The sequence below is a fragment of the Mesoplodon mirus genome (assembly GCF_964341445.2).
Source record: "Mesoplodon mirus genome assembly, chromosome: 11".
NCBI lineage: Eukaryota > Metazoa > Chordata > Mammalia > Artiodactyla > Ziphiidae > Mesoplodon > Mesoplodon mirus.
The window spans coordinates 47,537,351-47,554,991 of NC_138987.1; positions in this window are offsets into that span (position 1 = coordinate 47,537,351).

Below are 17,641 nucleotides of genomic sequence, written 5' to 3' on the forward strand. Positions count from 1 at the left end.
GTTCAGGGTGCAAACACCAGTTGGTGTGCTTGCATGGGGATGTAGAGTGTCTCTTTTGATGGCTTTTATTTTCTTAGGAAATTTAGAAGTAAGGTCATTGACAAGAGGGAGGATGGGAAGGAGATATTGGCTATTGGGGGAAGAGAAAAAATATGAAGCAGAAGAGCATAAAAGCAAAGGGACTACAAAGTATAACTGACTGTCTTAAGGATCCACTTGGGGTAATGAATTTAAGTGAGACAAGATAGCCTGATGATGTGTTTTTACCCTATCATGTTCATCTGCCTGGTATAGGTAGGGAAAAGGAAAGAGTCTAATTTAAGCCATGGTTGTGGTTTTGCCAAGCAAGTATAGAGAGGGTCAAGGGAACTGAGGGTTCATGCAAGGGAATGATAATGATTGACCACAGACTTTAAACCAAGGAAGAAGGTATTTGAATTGTTGAGGGAAGTGAGTGTGAATGAAAGGTAAATAGGCTCAACGGATTATCGTTCTGAGTGGGAACCAGTAGATCGTTATAATCACACTATTAGAAGAAGTGACCTGGAAAGAGAGAGGACATTGAAATATTTGAAATTGCATTTGACCTTATTCATAATGCATTTTCCACTTGGAATCCTTCCCTGATTCTGCAAGTCCAAGCCTTGGTTCAGCCCTTAGACTATGAAACCATGAAATTTTCCCTGATTCTGCAAGTCCAAGCCTTGGTTCAGCCCTTAGACTATGAAACCATGAAATTTTCCCTGATTCTCCCAAGCTAAAAGAAATCCTGCCTTTCTTGGTACGTCTATAGGATTGCCTACTAAACCCCACTTATAGAAAATGTCTATCTTCTGTGTATTCTTAGTTCCCCCAAAAGCCTCTAGGTAACTTAATGTTTCATTCTGGTCTCCTACATACCTAAGCCCACAGTCAAGCACATAAAAGAATAATGTCATAATGATCACCTGATATATGGGTGTTCCAGGACCAAATCTCCTTCACGATGAAGTCATGTTATGATAAAGAAAAGGATGTCTTAAATGGCAGCAGTAATGGTGGCAATGTTCCCTCTTAACTATACTTTTATTTTCTCTGTTGGAGAAAAGTCCTCAATGTACAGTCTTTATTTGTGAATTATCGAGACAATCAGAGCTGGGTTTTGGAAAAATTATGGTCTGTGAAGTCAGTCCTTTTTTACCTCCCTCTCTGTTCGTGGCATGAACAGCCCTCTCCTCAGTGCTCCTGTGTCTCCTGTTTGTCCACTCTCCAGGTCTCTGTCCCACAGGGAAAAATCTGATACTTTCACTGATGTCAGATTAAAAAATGCCTGGCCTTCAGTAAATGTGTTACCTTAAACAGGAAAATGAATTTTAAATATTTAAATCTGTGGAATTCTGCCCACTTTCAAAATGATTTAAGAATTCAGTAAGTAGACTAAGGAGATCCTCTGGGGCAGAGAGCACAGGAGTACAGGCATTCAGTATTTACTGAGGAGGCCCTCGAAGAAGGCAGGCATCGCTTTTTCCTTTAGATTAACAGAGGCGTGAGTGAATAAAGAAGAAGGAAAGGGATGTTTGGCTACTTTTTCCCTTTCTTGTGATTATTCTGCTCTTCTGGAGGGAATAAAGACTGTTTTCCCTCTGGCTACTGAAGTCTTTGATTGGTAGTGGTTGGGAGCAGATAAGAAGCAGATGGCATCATCAAAACCGTGGAGTAGGCCCTTCTAGTTTTCAGGTCCAGCTGATCAGTATCAGGGTTTCCCCTAATTGTCAATCCTCTCTACCTTGCTCAGCACAGACTGGATCTTCTCTTCTTAAATCCTAATTTAAACTTGCTCCCTCTATCCCAGAACATCTACATATATAATTCATGGATGGCATTTTCTATCCAATTTAATTTTTGTCCTAAAACATTTTTTCAGATATTCTCATTTTCATACATCTTCTACTCATATATCTGATTATAAAGTTCATGGTAAAATGTATATTACTGGAGGATTATGTATCCTTGTGAGTAATAAAGCAACTACTGTAAACGTATTGCACTTAAATATGTCTTAGTATGTCTATACCTATGCATATACCCTATGTGATAGCTACATATTTCTCTAAGGAAATACCTAGTAATATATCTATAAGTAAAGAGTTCTTTGTTTCAAGGTAGGTTAATGTTTAAAATTAATTTTCTTGTTAAGGGAGAGGCAATTACAATATTTAATCACAGTATTTGAGTTTCTTGAGGTATTAAGACTTTTGCAATGATCAGTAGAGTACAGATAAATATATATCACTGGCATATGTGGTTTTTAATCCTGGGGCTTTTAGTTCCTGCCTCTGCTGTTTGCCTAGGGTGGCAAGAAGGCATGGTCTGTGTTTGGTGTGAGCTGGACTTGATTCAAGATAGAAGATGTCACAGAAATAAGACACTAAACTGACTCGAGATGGATTTCATCTGGGGCATGCTATGATATTTACTTTTGCCCTGTCATCACTAACTTTACCATACCTAGCCCATGATGAAAGACGGTGGTATGTGTGGGTATAAAAACTCCAGTTACAGGAGCCCTTGAAGATTTGATTTTCCACTATGACTGTTCTTCATTTCTAGGTCCCAAATCACCACCATGAAGTTGATATTTTTGTATTTGGTTGTGGTAATTTGCATCTTCTGCAAAGGTAAGGGACTAATTTAAAGAATCCTTCCATATCTTGACAGATCCATGCATATATTTGTTTAAATGTTTAATGTTCCATATTTCAAATATTTTTCCTCCTGGGAAATCTTTCCTACACCAAGAGTAGGATAATAAGTAAGAAAATTGGATTTGCATTTTATTAGGTATTATTTCAGCTTTTACAAGCCTGTCTTAAGGCAATACGTGTATCTGTATCTATATGCTTAGAAATATTAGTCAACAGGTTTTTGATGACTCTGTCTTGAACTTGCATCTACCTTAAGACTAAAGACCTACACTGGTAATTTCACTTTTCACAAATCAAAAAGTTTCATCAATTAAAAGACTGGTTCATCATCAAAAGAAAATTTTGTAGGGAGAATATTTCTTAAACAACTTTCATGGACATTTTAGAAAGTCAATTAATTAATTTCTAGAATTAATTGAAAGATAAGATCATTAATGAATTTTAATTAAAAATTGAGCAAAATGAAAAAAATCTTTAGAAACAAATGTATTTCTTGCCCTTTAGGTTTGTTTCTGAAAAGGATAGGAAAACAATAATATCCAAACATAAGGAGAAAGGTGTGCAAAAGAGAGGAAATTCATACTATATCTAAACTTAAAACCTATTTTCTAAATTTGGAAGTAGAAAATATTTTGCTTCTCTGTGAGAAACCAGAATAAAGAGGACTACAATTATTTGTTTTGATTAAGAGAAAACATTTCTATCCTTAATCCAGCTACCTGGGAAATTGATAGGCCATTAGAAAATGATTATTTCAAGTAATGGTGACTTTTGTAATCTTATACAGCATTTTGCTGTAATCTTTGCTTCTATTTTATATAAATATAAATATTCTTTGCCTATACTTTGAATAAATGTATTTCTTATGTCTTAAGTAACAGTTCACAAAACTCATTTCAAAGCATTTATTAAGTGATATATCACAACAAAATGTGTTTGTATTTGCTAAAGTATGCTAAATTCACCAGAGAACTGGAGAATATTTCTAAAGTAAATTCCTAGATATCCATGATAATTCTGGTAAATGATTACAAATATTTCAATAGGATTTCAATAGGCTGGTTATTTACTGACAAAATTCAGGTATTTTATGTATTTATTTATAAGTTCATAGTCAGAAGTAAGGAATATACCTGGAAAACTGTTCTTTGCAGAAATTCCAAGTGCCTTAGTTGAAATTAATTTTTATTGCTCTTAGTCAATAAGATTCATGATCCAAACAGATTCCCTTCATTTTCAGTAGGTTACAGAATGGTAAAGAATTGATGACTGGAAGTTACAGAAGACAGATATTTAAAGGGCCTACATAGAATCAGTCAGAAGAAATATTTGTATTGCTTAATCAACCGTAAATGTATAGAAAGAAAGAAAACTAATAAATACTTCCCTGGCTAAGTGGAAAAAAGCTTCAGTGATACAAGGGGTAGATTTGGCACAAAATGGATATGCAAAAATCAGTTCTTATTTTATTCCCAGGCTATTTTATCCTCTCAGTAGAGTAAAATCTATACAATTATCTTTTTTCCCTTTTTTGTCTAATTCCTTGCTTATGAACACATTAGCCAGAAAATGTTTAGGGAAAATAGTCAAGTGAAATATAGATCAGAAAATAAACATCACATTGGCAGCTGTAAAAGGTTTGAAAAAGGTGTAAGTATACATAGTATAAATAGTATGAAAAAGGTATGAAATATTGGTTAATATTAATTTGTGAGTCTAATTTATTTGGCTACATATATTCCCAAGAGTACATTGATGTTAAAAACTTTAAGTATGTTGATAAGTAAATGTATTATTTATATATATATATATAAATGAGATTTATTAAATAAGAAAGCTCCAAAATAATAAATTAACATTGAAATAACATAATGGTTGGATATAAAAAGTAGATTGCTTATAATGAATTTAAAAGAAGAATGGAAACAACAGAATTAATCTCATTCTTTTAAAAAGTATGCTATAAAATGATCTAACTGTTTTCACTTTTTTTTTCATTTTTATAGATGGGGAAGCCCTATTTTATAGGCTAAACTCAAGTCAGTATCTTTCAGAAATTAATCTTCACTTTGATATAACAAGGTGTATTCTGAGCCCACTTTTGGAACACAGAAATTTTTTCCACTTATTTTGAGATATAATTGACATAAGTTTAAAATATACAATGTGATGGATGATTCAGTATGCGTATGTATTTAAAATGACTACCACAGTAAAGTTAGTTGACACCTCAATCACATCACACAATTATTTTGTGTGTGTGTCTGTGTGTGTGTGGTGAGAACAATGTAAGATCTACTCTCATAGCAACTTTTACGTACCTGATACAAAATGGTTAACTCTAGTCACCATGCTGTACATTAGATCCCCCGAACTTATTCGTCTTATAATTGGAAGTTTGTACTTTTGATCAAGCTCTTCCCATTTCTCCCATCTTCAATCTACTGGACACCACCATTCTACTCTCTGTTTCTATGAGTTAGATGTTTTTAGATTCCACATAAAAGGGAAATCGTATAGTATTTGTCTTTTTCTGACTTACTTCACTTAGCATAATTGTTACCAAGTCCAAGCTCATACTGCTCGCTGCACAACAGGCCAGAAATTGAGAGACGAGTTGGTGGGGTAAGGAATAGAGACTTTATTCAGAAAGCCAGAAGACCAAGATGGTGGAGTCATACCCCAGAATACCATTTTGCTTGAGTTAGAATTCAGGCTTCTTTTATACTAAAAGGAGAAAGAGTAAAGTCAAACATTTCCTGGTTCCCATCAGCCTCCAGAGGGGTTGTGTTAATTTCTTCCTCCCTGAAGTCATTCACAGGTGGGCCTGTCCAGGATGTTTCTGGTGAGCTAAACAAGGGTATTTTAGCTTAGTGTTCATTACCTGGGAGGCAGGGTTTCCAGAGACAGGCCATTATGTATAATTTAAGTTTATAGGCAACATCCCTTTAGTGATTAACTTGTAATAGAATACAAAATGTTCTTCCCTATTACAAAATGCCCTTAAGATCCATCCATGTTGTCACAAATAGTAGGGTTTTCTTTTTTATGGCTGAATAGTATTCCACTGTGCATGAGATATAGATATATACATATATCTATATCTCACACTTTCTTTAGCCATTCATCTGTTGATGGCCACTTAGGTGGTTTCCATGTCTTGGCTATTGTGAATAGTGCTGCAATGAATATGGGAGTGAAGATATCTCTTTGAGATAGTGATTTTATTTCCTTTGGGTCTATACTCAAGAGTGGAATTGGTAGGTCATATGGTAGTTCTATTTTTAATCTTTTGAGGAACCTCCATACTGTTTTTCATAATAGCTGTACCAATTTACATTCCCACCAACATGGAATACAGAAAATTGATATATTCAGTTTTTATACATACTTGATTTTGTGAATGAACTACCAGGACTCCTCACTCATTTATCTCACATGATTGTAAACTACTCAAGGGTAGGAGTTTTGATCTATGGCTGCAATGACACTCAGTATATGTTTGTTTTGAATTAATAAAATAATTCAGGATCATTGATAAATGATTTGTTCTACATACAAAAATTTTCTATATGAAGGTAACCAAGTCCTCTGCAAGGTAAACTTTCTGAAATGAACCACAGAATGCCTATCTTCAGACCCAGGGAGACATGGGACTTCTGAACACAGTTTAACCTTATTTTGAGGACATAAAAATAAATGCCAATTATATAATATACCATTCAATGATGCTCTTGGGATTTGCTGATATGTGTGTGACAGTTGGACCCTACTCTAGAGATAGTTTCTGAGTTTCTATGTTTCTTCTTAATCTGCCTTTCTTTCTCCTCACTTATGTTGAATATCTAGCTTTATATCTTTATAGGGTCATTATGTCTTCTTTTAGCACTCAGTTCCAATTCTTACTTACTGTCTTCAGTCTAGTGTGATGAGAACACCTTTGATCCCAGCTCATTAACCTCATATATGTTGTAAAGGTATGCACTCTCTGTGAGACACCAAGGAATTTTTCCTGAAGGGAAAAGTTCATGCATGGGTTTTGTGACATCTCTATTTATTGCAAGGGGGTTTGGGGATGACTCCTGATTGAAACCTACATTTCAGATAGCTAGAATTTTCCAGGTATTTAACCTATATGGGGAATGTTATTGTCTAATTTTTCTTTAGAGACAATATTAAGTGTTCCCAAACCCTGTCTGTAAACCATTTCCTCTTATCTTTTGGCTAAATGTGTGTGTGTGTGTGTGTGTGTATAACTATGCACAATTTAGTTTTGGCAATGATTTATGAGAACACATAGGAAGCCCTTTGTCTTTTAACCAGTTCTATTTGCTGTTTGTTTTAATTTGCACCTATATCTCTCAGATAGATTTGCTGACCATAAGTCTTGGATTTCCCAGAAGATCTCCAATTTCTAAAACTTTATCTTAGTATCAGACCATATGCTTTAACTTTTTATTTGAATGATATAGTCAGTTTGTATTTAGGAAATTTGTGAGTTTTAGAGCATAGAGAAGCACTAAAAAAGGAAAGAAACCTGCAATCCACTAAGTCCCCAAATAAAAATATTGCCCAAAATGATTTTTTTGAGGTTTCTTGAATATATAATTGACTGGTAACTTTATGCAAAATTCTATTGCCATTGTTAAGTATTTTATTTCACATAGTTATTGAGAAAATTCTTTTGGAGACCAATGTTTTGATGTATTTGATAAAAATATTTTGATGTCTCTAAATCTTTCTTAATATGTGTGCTTGCATGTAAATCATGCCATTTGTTGTAAAGTACTCATTCTTATTGTGTGTTTTTGACTGCTATACTTACTATAGCTCTACAGTATTGCAAATTTGCATGCTATTTATTTAAATATGAAGAAAATTCACCTTGATTCATAATAATAACAATCCTGGAATCATCTGTAAGTTGTGTGTACATGAATTTTGGTATCCAGCTGTAAAATAGAAATTGTAGCCATTTAATTCAAGTTAATTAATTTTAGTTTATACAGTACTTTTGTCACATGAAAAACTCTTTTAACTAAATATTCTACATTTCACCAACAGAATAATCATTTATGCTTTGAGGCAGATTTTCAAGTCATCTAAGAATTATATTTTTCTGTGTTCTAATTCATGCATCTAGGCTGACTCTGTAAAATGGTTGGAGCATTGGTGCAACCATTCTCCTTTATGGGGCTGGTCTGGAGGTGTATTAAATACCATGGTAAATGGATAATTACTATATTCATGCCTGAGTATTGACTCAGTTAGCAGATGTATATGGGAACACCTCTCAGGACAAGAGCTGGCTGCAATCAAGATTCACTTTCTATTGACAAATCTATTAAAAAATTTATCAATGACAGCAGTTCTCCCTTTTTTTTATTCAGATGATAAAATAGCTTAAAGCAAATCAGGTAAATTACTTTGTTTTCTTTTCTTATGCTATTTATGCTAAATAACAATAGAGTGGCAGTGTTTTTCTTTGGAGACAGGACATTTCTTCCATGGAAAATCATTAAAACACCTAAAATGAAATATTCCTTATTAATACAAAGGAACATATCATAGTGTGTTTTAACATAATCTGGGCCAGCCATTTAATATTTAATCAGTATTTATGAAGGTGGTGACCTTTGAAATATGAAACTGCTCTGGTTATGTGCTTTTTAAAAATTTCTTAAACCTATGAGAAAAATGTGAATGTAGATTTAAAGTTTTACTTTCCTATATTTTTATTGACAGAACATGCTTTTATTTTATATTCTGCGGTTAATTCCTTACTGATTTATTTTAATTAAAATCGGTCTTAGTTCCAATAGTTTTACTACAGATTTCTTTGAGCAACTGAATAGCTATGATTATTACTCATTATTTTGGTACATCTGGAAACTAGGCCGCTACTACCCATTATTTGTTTTCCCCCTCCACCAAATGAAAAATAAGCCACAGAAAATGAACACTACTTTTATGGATTTTTTCTTAAACCTAACGATAGGATTTTTGTCAATATCAATATAGATTCAATTTGATTCTGGTGTAATGTACACAGCAATCAAATAACCCAAGATTACTTTTATATATATTTTTTGATCTCTCTTTCTACAACCTTAATACAATAAAATGTAATTGGCAAATATTTCCTTTGAGGTAAAACACAAACTGAAAATAAGCAGCAGGTCTGCTGTCTCACGAAGAAGTCACCTCCTCATAACTACAAACAGGACTCATTAGGTTCTGTCACAATGGCATAGCAAGAGCTTCTCTACTTCCTCATTCAGGAAGTTAGAATGAGGCAAGGGAACACTTGGAATTCCATAGCTCTCTGAAAATCCTCTGAACTTATGAGCAATTGGATTTATTCCTTTGTCATTCAGGGAAACTTCCAGGTCTCATTGAGGAGGGACCTGAGGGCCTCTAAAACTAGAGCTGCACTGGATGAATAAAAATGCCAAGCAAGGAAGCCTCAACCAACCACCCAACCAGCCAACATAAAATTAGACAAACTCCAGAGCTATGTTAATCCCACAACCTTCATTCCTAAAAGGGACAAAGTCTCACATATCTGAGAAAAGGATCCATAGGCCACTGTAGTACTTTATACTTTTGATATTCATCAATTTTAGACAACATAACTCATTTATCACCATTACTTTTAAAATCCCCCCTTCCACACAGCTCACTCATATTCTCCTCTTTGATCTGGCAATTTTTCTCCATAGGGTGAGGAGCAGAATTATGTCTATTTCTTTATTCTATTCCATTCTAAGATCCAAAGTATAAGATAACTCTTCCAAAAATTTGTGCAAAATGTATGCAAAATATAGTATGACTTTACTCTGAAATAAGTAAATGTATTGTACCTACCTTTGAGCTATGAAGTATATGAACATATTTTATTTATCTCTAAGAATTGTATAAGCAATCTTTCTTTAAGCAAGGTGAAAGCAGTGTACCTCTTGCTTAAGAGAAAAGGGTTTCTTAGCAGATTTTACCACCTGATCTTAGGCAAGTTATTCAACCTTTTAAAAATATCAGTTTTCTCATTTACAAGTGAGGATTAATAATAGTGCCTACCTCATAGGAGAACCATGAGAGTTAAAGAGATAAGGCAAGTAAGATACTTTTACACATCTAAGATGTGGTACATACAACTGGCCATTACTACTGGTGACCTCAATGGCAATATTTATATATTGAACAAGCTTTATATAGTAAAATATGAGAAGGATAAAATAGTTAGTAGAAACAAATATGGCACACTGACTAAGATACCAGGCTATTCATTTCAACAATAGAATGAAGAAATAAATTCAGAAGAAATGTTGGTCTAACAAAATGAAGGATCTAATATATCTGTGAGGTTAAACTCAGGAGAGATATGACAGATATAGTGAATACTTATCATGAATTAAATAAGTGAAATAAAATGAATCTGCATGAGTTTGAAGTGACATGTTTGGTGAAGAAAATGAAATATATTAAAAGATATGTGGCTTTTGATTGTTGATTATTTATTTGCCAGACACTGTGAGAGGTGCTTTCATCTCATTTAATTCTTTTACTTAATTAATAAATATATTATGAAGTAGATATTTCTTTATTCTTATTTATTATGTACTCTCGGTTTAATAGCTAAGGAAACTTTGTTTCAGAAGTATTAAATAATTTATCCAAGGACAGGTCAAGGGCACAGCCAGGGGCAAGAATAAAAATGAATGTCTACATAGCATATGCATAAATAAAAAGAAAAACATCTAATTAAAATGTGTTTTTTCTTCTACCTTGAGAAAAATATATTTGCAACAACGTGGAAGGCCTGATTCCAACGCAGAATTTTCAGATCACTGGAATTCAACCCAAGAATGGGATGGGCAGTACCCTTGCCAATGTTCCTGTCCCATTGCTCTTTCCATCCCTTGCTTTGTCACACACACAGAGGGATACCCTAACCTGCATGTCTCAGTTCCATCTACTTTTCCTATAAACAGCCACCTCCTGGCCATTCCCCCAGGCCTAGGGGTTCTCATCCCTGTGATGTGGTCTAACCTTGGAAAGACAGTCTTGAGAACGATGGTAACATGCTTGGGACTACAGGGCCCTAGGGCCTTAGTATGATCTACAGTGGAGGAGGGAAGATGGTCCTGGCTCTGGGTTAGCATATCCACCTGACCCTATGTCTGTATTCTTTGCTCTCTAAGGAGGACCATGACTCAAGGAAGGCCAGAATGAAACTTGTGTGGCTTACAGCAGGAACCCCTCTTGTCTGTGTTTAAGGGAGGTCCTATCAAAGGCCATTCTGATTGCAAGTTTGGAAGTTCAGATGAGTTTGACTCAAAAGCTCATATATTTCCCACTACTGAATATGGCCTTATTTCTTTCTGCTTTGCCATCAAACTGAGATATTTAGATTTCAAGATGCAGTTATAAAAGTACATGGCAGTGAAGAAAGACAGTGAGATAGAGAGAGGATAAAAGAGGAAAGGAGAAGAGTGTGTAGTGAAGTAAGGCAGGTAGAGGGCAAGCTCAGACAAAGAAAAAAGCTCTATATGGAGAAGAGTTGTAAATGTAATAGTGGTTTGAGGATTACTTAATAACATAATAATACAAATTGGCTGTAATTTAAGCAGCACTTGAATTCCTCCTAAACCAAACACTAATAAGTATATATTATAATTTCATGATGTTTTAAATGTTGGGGACCTCTTCAACTACGTAGTAGACTAACTCATTACTATTCTCAAAGTCATTAATATTTTATTTCTGTATATTGTTTGCTATAGGAAAATAATTTTGCTGTAAACATGGAAAATGGCTAAGAAGTGCAAGAGTAGTTGTTGAGGAAAGGTAATTTAAAACAAAATCTCCTGTCACCCCAGAAAACCTCCCCACAAAAGTAGAAGAGAAGGAAAACAGTTTTATTACTGAATAAGCATTAAACCAGAATGTGATACACATCACAGGCAATCTGATGGAGAGATAGCAAGGACAGAAAGAAATCTCACCCTTTTATACAGCCAGGCAGATACAACTCACTACATACCTGTCCTCAAGATGAACAATAACTAGTCCTCAAGTAAGAGCACTTGACATCACCAATTGTCACACATGGTTTGTCCTAAATTTGCTTGGTATTTGGGGTAGCCACCTGTGTTTGCTAATTGCCTTTATAAGAAAAAAATACTTTCTTGTATCTCTAAAATCATAAAAGAGGTAGGTTTGTGTTTAGAGCCAGACACCAGCTGAAGTTATGTTCATAACATCTAGGACATAGGGGAACTCTCTCCCTTGATGACAGCATTTCAAAAAGATGGTCACCAATCTCTCGAAGAAACATTCTTGCATTGCTTATATAACCTTTAAAAAGATTAACAAACATTTTAAAGAGGTAGACAAAGAACTCACAAGTTTTCTAAAGTAAATGATCTAAAAAAGAGGAGAGTCCCTTTTCCCTTATTGTCAACAGAGAGAATTGTCTCTTATTTTTATTTGCTCTTACATAGTCTTCAAGTTTTGCTTACAAATCACACATTTTATTTTATTGTCTAGTTAGTGACCAAAATACATGTCTTCCACAAATTTACAAGACTATCATAGTTATTAAGGCCTAATTCTAAAGTACTTTAATTTTATCATAGAGATTTAAAAAAACATAAATGGTATGACAGAAAGCACAAAATAACTCATGTAATTTAGTGTATATTACTAACAAGGGGTCTTCGTTGATGAATGCATTTATTAAATAAATATTAATTGACTGTCCTTTATGGGTCAGGCACATTTCAAGACATCTGGAATACCCCAGTGAATAAAACAGGCAAAAATCTTGAGTTTATAGAGCTTAAAATCTGGAAGAAGGAGACAGTTCATAAACAATAAACATTATAAGTAGTAAACATGGTATACTACAAGATGACAATTTCTATGGAATAAATTAGAGTAATATAATGATAATTGGGAGGAATAAAATGGAGGTTGCAACTTTACACTGTCAGAGTATGCCTCATTGAGATGACATTTAAGCTAAGACTTGGAGGTGAGTAAATGTTAATTTATGAATAAATGTTTTCATCATTTTTCTTTGCAGAAATATGGAAAAGAGAATCAGCTATGTTATTTTAATTTTATCAGCTGTTACTAAGCCAAGGACAGTGTGGATCCAACATGGTAGAATATTTTGACGAGTGGAGGTTGAACAATGGAACTTGGAGCTTAGTGATAGACAAGGAAGCAGATGGGGAGGTTTCTGCCCTGTCCATGAGAGGAAGAATTTCTACTACACATCAATTAAATCTTCACAACTCTGTTCAGCTCTTTCTTGAAGTCTTAGAACTATGACAAAAAGATATGGACGTAGTGATTAAGTCAATAAGGGTGTATGTTGTTCCAAGTGCCACCAGAATAAAGGCACTTACACAAAATAAAATATGGCTTTTTATAGTCACAATCCAATAACCCTGTATAGTGCTAGCAATACTGTTTTCAAATACAATCTCCTGTTATTTGCATTAGGTCCTTTTTTGCTCAGTAGTTTGTCCTTTTGTGACTCAGACAGGAGAAAGAAATCTCTTGTTGGTTCACTCCTTAACACTGGATTTAGTGCTCAAGGAGAAGTTGAAGACAGGTCGAGAGAACCTCAGGATACTAATAGTTTAGAGTTAAAAGACACCCCAGCAGGTACTGTTGGAGAAGAATACTGACCTAGAAGTGCTTTTTTTCATTTGGGATAATCTGATAATCTTTGTTTTATTTGCAGCACATGGCCTTAATAGTAATAGTGAAAAACTAAAGGCACTAATTCCAGTGTCAACGAGAGTGATGAATTCTGTTTTAAGAGAATTTTGGCAAAGCAGTTTACATTAAATTAAATTCTTCTTGATAATTTTTATTTTCTTATGCTATCTTTCTTACTATTATTGTGATGAGCAATCATTTTTATGATTATAAACTAATAATTTAAAATGCTTCCTGGACCCAGTTTTAGTGCAGAATCTCTCATGTTTCTGTCGGCAACCACAATCCATTTTCTATACCAAGATTCTGTCTTGAAACTGCATACTCAATTTGCCAAGTAATATTATAAAGTAGGGTTTTTAGACAGTTTGTGGCCTTTAATTTTGTTTTGTTTGGAAAAAAGTTTTAATTTTCATTAGGTGAGGCACGTTCTCTCTGATTCAATATGCTTCTACCTATTGGCTGATTCAAACTTTTCCTTTACTTGCCTGGTCCCTGAAGTTTCTGTATTTTGTACCTCTGCAAAAGTAGGAAAGAAGGAGATCCAGTGAAGAAAATAACTTCAATATTTTATATTAAAATTTAATATTGGAGTCCAGATGGTGATAACTGAAAAGGGAGAAACAGTTTTATGTGTAGGGGTATGGTTGAAATCTCTTCAGGAAAGACACAGAGGTTTCCTATCTGTTCAGTCATCTGTTCTGGGATTGACAAGCTCAGTATGAGTAATAAGTTAACACAGATATTTGCTCTTGTTTACAACACTGAGGTGTGAATGGTTTGCTCATATTCTATAGGATATATTGGAACTTTATCTTAAATGAACCTAGTGCTTCACTTTTCTTATGGAATTCTCTCAAACTTCATGGTAAATTTGTTGTTATGCACACCCCTAGTTACACTGTGTGGAATCATATATGGAAAGATATGTGGAAGGGAGGGGATGATACATTCAAAACTATAATGAAGGCCTAGTTCAAGCAATGTGTATAGATTAATTTCTTGTATAATATGAATAAATGCAACTGTTCTCTGATAATGATTATTTTTTGTATGGTAGAGAAAACCAATTTAGTAAGTGGTCTTGCCAACAGTGTCTCTGGTGGTACAGAATTTGTGGCACTGCTTCAGATAAAAATAAAATTGGTTGGGGTCCTTCTAGCCAAAATGGATTTGGTGTGAATTCAGTAAATGGATTAGCCAGCTCTAATTCTTCTGCTAGTGAAACAAGTATTCTAAGTTGTTTCTTAGTTTCTGCTTTTGACAGAAAAAGCAATCAATTAGCAAAGGAAGAAGTGATGGTTATTTTTTTGACCAATACAGATTTAGTGTTGGAGGGACTCATGGGAAAGATTTTTAAACTATGTTTGATTCTTAAAGGATCTGTGTTATCTTCAACAGAAATCAATTTAAACATTTTAGTGAAGAGGCAAGTAGATTGAATGCTTTTATGAAGGGGCTTGGACCTGGAATGAAGAGAACCGGTTTCTATCCAGTCTTTCTGACTAACCTTCTGTAGACTTTGGTAAAGCTACTTAAAGTCTCTTGTTCCCAAGTTTTGTCATAAGAAACAGAAACTTTTTGGTCTCATGTTTCTGTATGACTTTGACTTTTTAAGTCCTATTACTCACATTTGAACTAGTTGTCTTGAAAAGGAATGCCAGAATATTTGAAACTGTCAAATGTGTATGTCTATCATCAAGAATTAGGAGGTGATAAGCAAAACAAAAGTGCTAAAATTTGTTATAGTGATTTTTATTTCAAATTGGTTTTCAATATTGTTTTATATTATATTTTCAATAAACAATAAAAGTGTGGATAAATAGCTTTTTATATTTGGAAATTAAAGTCAGTGACAGAAGTGAGGGTCAATAAAGTACAGTAAATATAGGTATTTTTTGTGTCAGAGCAACTTATCTTAAAAGATGTGGAAATCGGTGGAAACGGGAAAAAGAGCAAGGAGTTTGTTCTCCCTGGGCTTTGGCTTTGGCTCTCACTTCAGAGGCTCAGGAATTCTGATCTAGACTCTATTAAGAAAAAACACAAATGAGTTACATCCTTTGTTTATTGCTTCTGATTACAGTTTAAGTTTCCATTTGTCTTTTGATTTTGGACTTGATGGTAAAAAGGCAGGTTAATTTGGATTTGATCTTGGTAATTCTGGCTCATGTGGAGTTGGTGTCAGTGGTCTTGAAAATAAAAGGCTTTGGTAAAAATAAAACAGGGAGCATTGGAAAATCAAGTTCCAGTGATCTAAGTATTACTCTTTAGGTTTTGTGCATAAAAAGTATTGACTCATAAGTTGTACCTAAATATTCCCTGGTGACAATCTTTTTAAATTTCAGCAGACAGCTGAACATAGGTACCAACATAGGCAGAGGGGCTGGATTTAGTAGCAGTGCCTATGGAAATTTAGCATTTGGTTTGGGGACATCTGGTCAAAAGGGATTGGAAGTCAGTAGAGTTGATTGGAGTGAAATTAGCAGTAGAGGATCTGCTGGGGGTGAATCCATAGGTTTTAGATGCCTGTAGCTTAGGTATTCCAACTAAGACTCATTCCAGAAAATTTTTAAATTAATTAAATTAACTAATTAGTTAAAATACTTCTCTTTACATTTAACAACAAACTAATTAGTTAAAAAAGATTAATTTTTAATAACATCTTGATTTTCTCATCAGTTGGAACAGGGTGTTTTGGCTGGGAACTTGGAGCTAGAAGGGGTGATGCTGCATTTGGTTTTAGAGCTTCTGGTTTGAGTTCATTTGGTGACAGCGGCTTTAGTAGCAGAACAGTTGAAGGAAATTGAGTGATTAGATCTGAAGGATCCATTTCCAATGATCTAGGTATTGATATCTCATTTTTGTGTATACAAACTTCTGAATCATAGAATATTTTCAGTAGGCTCTGTGATGATCATTTTATATTCTTCAGGTGACACCAGTCTAAGACTTGGGAATACCTTTGTTGGTGATAGCTCTGGAAATTTGGAATCCAATTTAAGGGCTTTTGGTCAACAAGGATTTGGAATCAATGAACTTGGAGGGGATAGAATGAGTGGCAGTGCATCTGTTGGGGCTGGATTTAAAGGCCTTGGATATGATGTCAGTAGCTCAGGTATTCCAATAAAGACTCATTCTGACAAATTTTAAGTTAATTAAATTAACTAAGTAGTGGAAACACTTTTCTCTAAATAACATTTCACAACAAACTAACTAATTATTAAAGATTGAATTTTAATAAGATCTTGATTTTTTTTCATCAGTTCGAATGGGGTCTTTGATTGGGAACTTGGAGCAGGGAAGGGCAATGCTGCATTTGGTTTTGGAGCTTCTGGTTTGAGTTCATTTGGTGACGGTGATTTTAGTAGTAAAACAGTTGAAGGAAATTGAGTAATTAGATCTGAAGGATCCATTTCCAATGATCTAGGTATTGATATCTCATATTTGTGCATACAAATTTCTGAATCATAAAATATTTTCAATATACTCCATGACAGTCATTTTATATTCTGCAGGTGACACCAATTTGAGAAATGGTAATACCTTTGTTGGTGATAGCTCTGGAAACTTAGAATCCAATTTAGGGGCTTTTGGTCAACAGGGATTTGCAATCAACGAACTTGGAGAGGATAGAATGCGTGGCAGTACATCTTTTGGGGATAGACACAAAGACTTTGGCTCTGATGCCAGTAGTTCAGATATCCTCTCAGTCTCTGTTCCTAAGGGACAGAGACATTAATGTCTCTTGTTATTAGACATCTTGAGATTGAACATCTCAATTCATCTAGATTAATAGTTTTAATACTTCCAGTTTCTGTGAATGCAGAATCCTTTATTCAGTTGACATCTTGAAATGGTACCTAGGTTTCCCAAGTGTAAAACAATTCAAAGTGGGAGTAAGTTTGGTTGAAACTGAAATAACAGACTTGGAACCCTGTCTACACAACCCTTTTCTCTTTCCCCGAACAAGTTTTTTTTTTTTTTTTTTTTTTTTTTTGCGGTACATGGGCCTCTCACTGTTGTGGCCTCTCCCGTTGCGGAACACAGGCTCCGGACGCGCAGGCTCAGCGGCCATGGCTCACGGGCCCAGCCGCCCCACAACATGTGGGATCTTCCTGGACCGGGGCACGAACCCGTGTCCCCTGCATTGGCAGGCGGACTCTCAACCACTGCGCCACCAGAGAAGCCCCTGAACAAGTTTTAAGGCAATTTATCTGGAATAA